The sequence below is a fragment of the Curcuma longa genome, chromosome 3, assembly GCF_044706935.1.
Source record: "Curcuma longa cultivar G26 ecotype Majalengka, Jawa Barat chromosome 3, ITB_CL_G26_1.1, whole genome shotgun sequence".
NCBI lineage: Eukaryota > Viridiplantae > Streptophyta > Magnoliopsida > Zingiberales > Zingiberaceae > Curcuma > Curcuma longa.
Window position 1 is genome coordinate 18,570,662 of NC_133863.1, and position 7,956 is coordinate 18,578,617.

Below are 7,956 nucleotides of genomic sequence, written 5' to 3' on the forward strand. Positions count from 1 at the left end.
TTTATGACAAAAAATGAAATTCATAGCAAAATTCGTCGCCAATTGGCGATGAAGAGGATTCGTCGCCAATTGACGACGAAACGGATGTTCGTCGCCAATTAGCGACGAATAACGTTCATTGCCAATTGGCGACGAAACAAATTTTCGTCGCCAATTGGCGACGAATTTCATTTTTCGTTGTAAAATTTTAAGATAAAAATAGATTTTTCATCGCTAATTTTTGCGATGACTTATTTGTAATAAATTTAAATTTATCGTTAATTTCGTCACAAAATTTGCGACGAATTTTTTGAAAAAATTCGTCGCAAAATTTGTCACAAAACTGATAATTTGTTTGTAGTGAATTGAAATGAACACAAAATGAACAAGTAACTAACATGCAACTTGATAAGCAAACTAAATAAGGGTTCAAACATTCATAACTAAAGTCCAAACATAAAGCCAACATACATAGCTAAAACAAAGATGATAGTCATGAAAATTAATAATTCATATAAAATATTATCTTTAAAATATATATAAATATTTTTTTGACTCAAAAATGATTATTAATTAATCATTAAGTCCAGTTTATAGTTAGTTATCGTAGTGATCAATTTGTTTTATACCCTTTGGTTCATTTTGATGCACTAATGTACATCTTATAAATAATTAATCTTATGTGTTTATAAGATACAAAGGCTACCTAGAACTATAGGTTCATGATATCTACGATCAAACCTAGGCTACTTTTATTTTTAAATCAAATAATAATAATAATAATAATAACATAAACATGACTTACCATACCAGTTGTCTAGTCCAGTTGTCTGCTGACCCATCAAGATTTCTACTACTTCTGATGTCTAGTCATCTTACCCATCAAAGTTTGGCCACCTGACCTGCTTGCCACACGTTTAGTCTCCGTGATCCTTCTAGGCTTCTAGCTAGTATTTGATCACCTAACCCACTATGATTTTTCTTTTGTTTGGTTTTCAGACACGTAACCTACCAAGTCTTTTTATCAAATTTTTTACACTTGCATTCTTGCCAAACATATTAGATAAAAATAGTAGTCTAACTTTAAACTTTCTTACTATATATCAAAATATAGGTTTGATATTGATCCGGCGAGAGTAATTCGTAGTGACGTGGATGATGAGTAAGATCCGGGGAAAATATCTAGCAATGACGTGGATCAAGGTTAAAGAGATCCCGATCTCTGGAGGTCATAACGAAAGCAAAAGAGGGACGACCTCTCTAAGAGGATAACAAACTCCTTAGTACAAGATCTGAGGTCTTCCTAACCTTCATCCAAAATGTCCTGACCTCTCCTCCTCTTGGGTTCAATACTCTCGCCCCACGCAAACCGCCGACCTAGTAAATCGACGACCTCATTAAGAGGTCGGCGTGTACCTTGATACTTGAGATGCCCTCTTCAAAGCTTCAATCTACAGCCGACCTCATTCGGAGGTTGGATCTCTTCATCATCTCTCCATACAAAGCTCGATCTTTCACAAGAATCCATTGCTAACCTCACTAGGTCGACACGAGATTTAAGATGTAGACCGAGCTCTTCCTAACCTCAGTTTATATAGCCTGGTCTCTTACGATCACCTTAGTATCAAACTTGATGGGAAACACTAGAAAACCCGTTCCGATGAATTCTTGCAGAACAAATTTTTTTTTGGAAATGGATTTAAGTTGCCCTATAGTCGATCAAACAAAGTTTGATCGACGCATTTAGATCATTGGGCTCTTGTGTTTGGTTTACAGGATCCATGGAGAAGAATAACAATTTATTAAAGCGGAAACATAAATTGTACCTCTTCTTTGCGGGATGTCTCGAAGGAGTGGATGACCCCTTGATCTTCTGCTGTATATCCTCTCCTCTTCTCGAACGTTGTGTGGACAACGATCCTTCGAGATGATTCCACCAACTCTCTTCTTCCGATGGCAACAAGCAAGCAAAACCTTCCTCTTCCTTTCCTTCTCTTATTTCTCTCCTTCCTTCTTCTTCTTGCCGCCGGCCCCAAAGGGAGAAAGGAAGCTTGGAGCGCCGGCCCTTAAGGAGCAAAGGGAAGGCTAGAGGCGCCGGCCCTAAGGGAGGAAAGGGGAAGAGGAGGAGGAGGGTTTGGGCGCCGGCCCTAAAGGAGGAAAGGGAAGGAGGAGGGGCGCCGGCCACAATAAGGAGCAAGGGAAAATTATTTCGCCTCGAACTTAAGATTGTGTTTTGCCTCTCCTAAACCCCTCTTTATATAGTTATGCCATCTAGGAAATTTAGGAAAAAGTCTAACAAATTTTTATAAGATTTTATTAGAACAAATCTAATAAAATCCAACGGATAAGATTTGTTATCTTTTTAATAAGTTTCTATTATATTAATTTTGTTCTTATCTTTAATAAAATCTTTTAATTATATCTCGCTAATATTTAACGAGATTCCATAATTAATATTTTGTTAATTTAACAAAATTAATTCACAAAATTTTATAATAAAATTTTGTATGAGAAGAGACAAAATTTCTTAGCGGAAATTCTTATAAAAAATTTCTTTCTTATCCGAATTTTTCCCGGAAAAATTATAAATAAAATTTCAGAAATTTTCTTTTATAAATAGAATTTCCTATCCAAAATTTCTCACAGAATTCTTTCAGAATTCTTTCGGAGGTCTTCCAAGGTCTTCTGAGGTCTTCAAGAATTCTTTCGAAGGTCTCCAAGAGGTCTTCAAGAATTCTTCCGAAGGTCTCCATGAATTCTTCCTGAGGTGGATTCGAGGATTTTCAGATGCTACAGTAGGGACCTAGAGGAGGAATTAGTTTTGGTCTCCCGATGGGCTTAAGCTTCCCATGTTCCTCCTGAACACACAGCTTAAGTCCATCAATAATAACTCATTCCACTAGAGAGTTATTATTGTTGGTGCAAGATGCACTAAGATCTTGCCTAGAGTTTCGATGTTTGTCAATACACCTAAGTCGGTCAGTTTAACCAAGGGTTGATCCAAACAGGACTTGATGTTTGGATGTGTGGAAGTGAGTGAGAAGACCTAGTCGGTTAAACTAGGCAGTGGAAGTCCTGATCTGGACGATCGGGCAAGGGAAGTCCTGGTGAGTGAAGCTGGGCAAGGGAAAGTCCTAGTTGTAGGCTAGGCAAAGGGAAGTCCTGATTTGGAGGATCAGGCGGAAGTCTTGGCAGAGTCAAGTGCACCAGGTGAAGTCTGGGCTGGTCTAGGTGACCGAGTCACAGCAGAAGTCTGGGCTGGTCTAGGTGACTGAGTCGCAGCAGAAGTCTGGGCTGCAGTCGCAGCAGAAGTCTGGGTTGGTTAGAGAGAACCGAACCGCAGCAAAAATCCTGGGGGGCGAGGACAGAGCCGAGCACAAGTCCAACAAGTCTGGAGGACTTGGTTGGCATGAATTCTCCAGAATGGAGTGGGTTAGACTAACCCAAGATTTCGGTAGAAATCTGAAGTTAGACCCACTAGGTAAGACTTTAGGTTGTTTTGTTTGCTTGTTTGTATGCTTGTCTTGCAGGAACCAGGAGCTGGAAGCAAGAGGGAAAAGCAGAGGTGAAGCAAGCAAAGTCAACGCAAAGTCAAGCTCAAAGTCAACTCTGGTCAAACCTGAGTTGAGTCGACTCAGAAGGAGACTTGAGTCGACTCGGCACTGGAGTCGACTCAGATAAGGTTTTGAGTCGACTCAGGCTGACGCAGAGTCAAGACTTATCGCAGTTGACGCCACATCAACTGGAGTCGACTCAGAAGTCAACTGGAGTCGACTCAGACAGGATAACGGGCGAAAGCGATAAAAGTTGATCTGCCACGTCAGCTGGAGTCGACCCAGATGGGCATCTGAGTCGACTCAGGACCAGTATATAAGGAGGCTTCGACCAGCAGCTGAAAAATCAATTCACACGCCTTCCTTCTGACAAGACCCGCTACTGAACGCAACCGAGGCCAACTTCTTGCAACCGGGGAAGATCCAGAAGGGGTGCGAGGCGCTCAGGACTTCCAGATCGGCTACCAAGAGTTTGCTTTTGTTTTTTATTTTACTTTCCTGTCATTTCATTTATATTATTGTTTGGACTGTAAGACGGGTTGCTCCGCCTCCGAACGACGTTCGGAAAGGAGACCACTAGTGGACGGGCGCCTCCCGAATTAGGCCTTGGACGTACTAACCCTGGGGGGTTAGGAACCAAGTAAATCCCGCGTGTCCTCTGTCTCTTGTTTTCTAATATTCCGCTGCTTAAGTATTTTGATAGTTAACGAACGAATTCGAAAAAGCGACACGCGCTATTCACCCCCCTCTAGCGCGTACATCGATCCTACAATTGGTATCAGAGCCGGTGCGCTCTTGATTGGACTAACCGCCAAGGGAGCAAGACGACAAAGATGGAGGGGGAAAAAGGTAACAATTTAAATTTTAAATTTAAATTTCATATTATATGTTTTAAGTGCAGGGAGAGAGGGCACTACAAAAATAAGTGTCCTACTCGAAAGATTCGGACGGCACCACCGGCGGCAAAGGAGCAACCGATGCCAGGAGCCCGGAGAAACAAGGACCACATCAAATGCTTCAAGTGCCAGAAAAACGGCCACTACAAGAACCGGTGCCCGGAGAGGAAGACGGCGGAAAAATCAGAATTAGGGGAAGCGATTCCGGTAAGTCAGTTAATTTACGAAAATACCCCTAGGTTGCATGCGCATGCTAGTTTTTCTATTTCTGCAAATTTAGATAAATTTTCTGAAAATTTAGAAAAATTAGAAAAAGTCATGTTGAATAATTCAAATTTAGATAAAAATGAAAATTTAGATAATTTATAAAATTCAAATTTAAACAAGATAAATTCAAATTTGAAAAATTTAAATTTGGATAAATTAGAAAATTTAAACTTAGATAAAAATTTAAATAATTTGACTAAATCAAATTTGAAAATTCAACCATTTAAAGGAGAAAGTTTAAAAAAATTAAATAATAATTTAAATAAATTAAATTTAAATAATTCTAAATTAAATAAATTAAAAAATTTAAAATTAAATCTTAAAGATTAAAGAAAATTAAAAATTAAATTAAATTAAAATAATTAATAAATTAAATTAAATTAATAAATTAAATTAATTTAAATTAAATTAAATTTAAAATTAAATTAAAATTAAATTTAAATTCAAATTTAAAATAACTCAAACTTAAAAGACATAAACCTAATTAAAATAAATTACTGTTAATTATAAAACTAAATTAAAATATTACCAAATAAAACATAAAATTAAATAAAACTCAAAGTGTGTCAAAGTGGGTTGACATATTGGGTCCACACGAAATGTATCAAATCGAGAATTTGATACATTCTTAGTAAAAAAAAATTATTGTGTGAATTGCTTGACTCATGCATACTTGCCATGACATGCATCTGCTTTATGTTAAATGCATATAACATGCCATGTCATCATGTTTACTTAATGCTTAATTTAGAACGGTTAGTTAAGGACACATGAGTGATTGACACTTGCCAACATAGTACCAGGGTGGGGCGAGATGATAGTACGTCAGGGAGGCTAGATTAAGTGGTCAGGAAGGGTAAGGAGTACCTGACTTGATTCACTGAGTCGAACTGAACTGGCCGAAGCTACCTCGCCACATCCTAGACTAGTTAGACCAAGGTTTCTCAATAAATTGGCTAAGTCCATAATTTCCTGAATTGATTTTGACTAGAAAGTGGTCGTTGCTCCGATAACCAAGAAGGCCTCTGTGCCTCGCCACTGCCTGGAAATCAATTCTTGAAATGTGTACTTAACTAGTTGACGGTTAAACCTGAATCTAACACAAGGTCAAACATTCATTAGAAATTAACTTAAATTTAATAAAGATAAAATTGACTACTCATCTCACATAACCCATTGATGGGTTAGAATTTTACTGTATTTTATGGATTTAATTTGGATTTCTACATGAAAATAAAATGCTAAATGATATGAATTGATTGCAATTATGAAATGTTGAATATTTGGATGATTAATTCTAATTTCTGTGATTTTATGATAAATTTGATATTAATTGAGCTTGATTGTTTGTAGGGTCCAAATTGAATCACGATTGAGCCAAATGGAGACCAAGTCAAGCCAAAATTGGTCAATTTGATGGTCCTAAAACATCATGATCAAGATTTGGATTCGATTGGAGCTGAAATCGGATCAATTGGAGCTTAATTGGATGAATTGAACTGAACCTGAGCTAACACGGGCTGAACCAAATCGACCCGAGCCGGCTGCTACAGTACCTGTTTAAAACCACGCTTTAGCGAGAAGTGAACAGTACTCGCGTCAAAATTACTGTAGCAACCTTACTGTTCATCTTCGTTCCGCAGTTTTCCTTGTTTTTCGATTATCGCCAGATCTTCGGATTTTTCCTTCCAAATCAATATTCCAGCTTCTAGAGACAATCACGAATTCATCTTGGGAATCAATTGGAGGCGATTCCTTCCGTTGAGGGTTTCATCGGATTATCTTTGCCGCCGAGAATTTCAACTGGATTATCCTCGATCTACCAAATTCGGAGCAATCAGTTCATTCAGAGGGGTTCTCTGAAGAGTATTGAAGGTTCCTGAGCATTGAATTCATCACGATTTGAAGGAAATCCAGCTGATGAACTTAATCTGGATCGGCTCTGTTCTGAGGAGTTTTCACGGAGGGTTTCTGATTTCCTCTGATTCAAACCGATTGTAGACAAATCCAGGCTTGAACTGAGTGTTGTTCTTCTGGATTTCTGATCATAGACCAGATCTAGTGTGACGGCTAGATTGGATGGAATTGAGTGTGAAGGGAAGATCTGATTTCTGATTTTATCAGTTTCTGAACTAGTTATCTGATGTTTGTTTTTGTTTTGATTTCGTTTCTGAATTCTGAATTTCTGAAACTTGGATTGATAAGTAGATCTTGTAATGGATTTCTGAAAGTAATTTGTTAGGTAAATTTCCCATGTTTGTGTAGAATTTCGTAGTGATTGAATGGTTCTTGATATTACTGAATTTCTGTTTTAGAGTTAGTGATACTGTTCCGTATCATAGGTTATGAGATTGTATCAGTTTAGTTTAGTTGATAGTTTAAATTCATGCAGTTGTTTTCTTTTGTTAGTTAATTGTTGTTAAAATTCAGATTGCATCTTTAATGTGCAAGATAGGTTGGTTTCTTTAGAATTCAAATTGTTTCCTTAGTTAACTTTTTCATTCAGTTCTAGTTTGTTGATTTCTTTTAGTTCTTATCTAATTTGTCTTGCAATTCATTCTACATTTTAGTTACTGATTTCAATTGGTTACAACTCTGATCATTGCATCTTAGATTTATAAACATTAGTTGAATTTCAAATTCTATGAATTTAGTGAGTTGCATTTTTAGATTTATTTTAATACCTTGTTTCAATAGTTTCACTTCTAGATTAGCATTTGCATTGTTCATTCATTTCCTTATTCTGAATTTACATTTCATTTGAAAAACCAAAACCCCCATTTATATAGAAAAACCCAAAAATAGAACGACATCCTAGCTTGGTTCATACAAACTCTCTGCTAGTCCTTGGAAAATACGACTCGTGGCCCCTATATTACATTTACTTGTGAGTTAAGGGTTTTCGATTATAAATTCTAATTTGAGGCTCATTCGTGACATCAATTGTGGGCATATCAAATTTTGGCGCCGTTGCCGGGGAATAACTAGTAGAGATTGTTTGAATTGAGCTATTATCATTTTTCTTTATTGCTTTGATCATTGTTGGTTTGCAACAATGTATGGAAATTCATTTTATCAGCAACCATTTTCAACAGCAAAATTTTTATTTGCAGGAACCTTATCAAGGTTTTCAACAAGTGGATCAACCATTTCAAGCTCAAAATCAGAATTTTCAGGATGGGCAATTTCAACAAGGGTTTCAACAGCCTTTTCAAATCAAGTTCAACAGCAAAACAATCAATTTCAACATCCAAATCAAA

The 7,956-nt window shown here is 37.0% G+C and overlaps 1 protein-coding gene across 1 annotated transcript in view; it reads right to left on the reverse strand.

Moving 5' to 3' along the window:
* The window catches only part of LOC141824739 (uncharacterized), a 54,224-nt gene that overhangs the window by 43,743 nt on the left and 2,525 nt on the right, over positions 1 to 7,956 (reverse strand). The window lies entirely within an intron of this gene.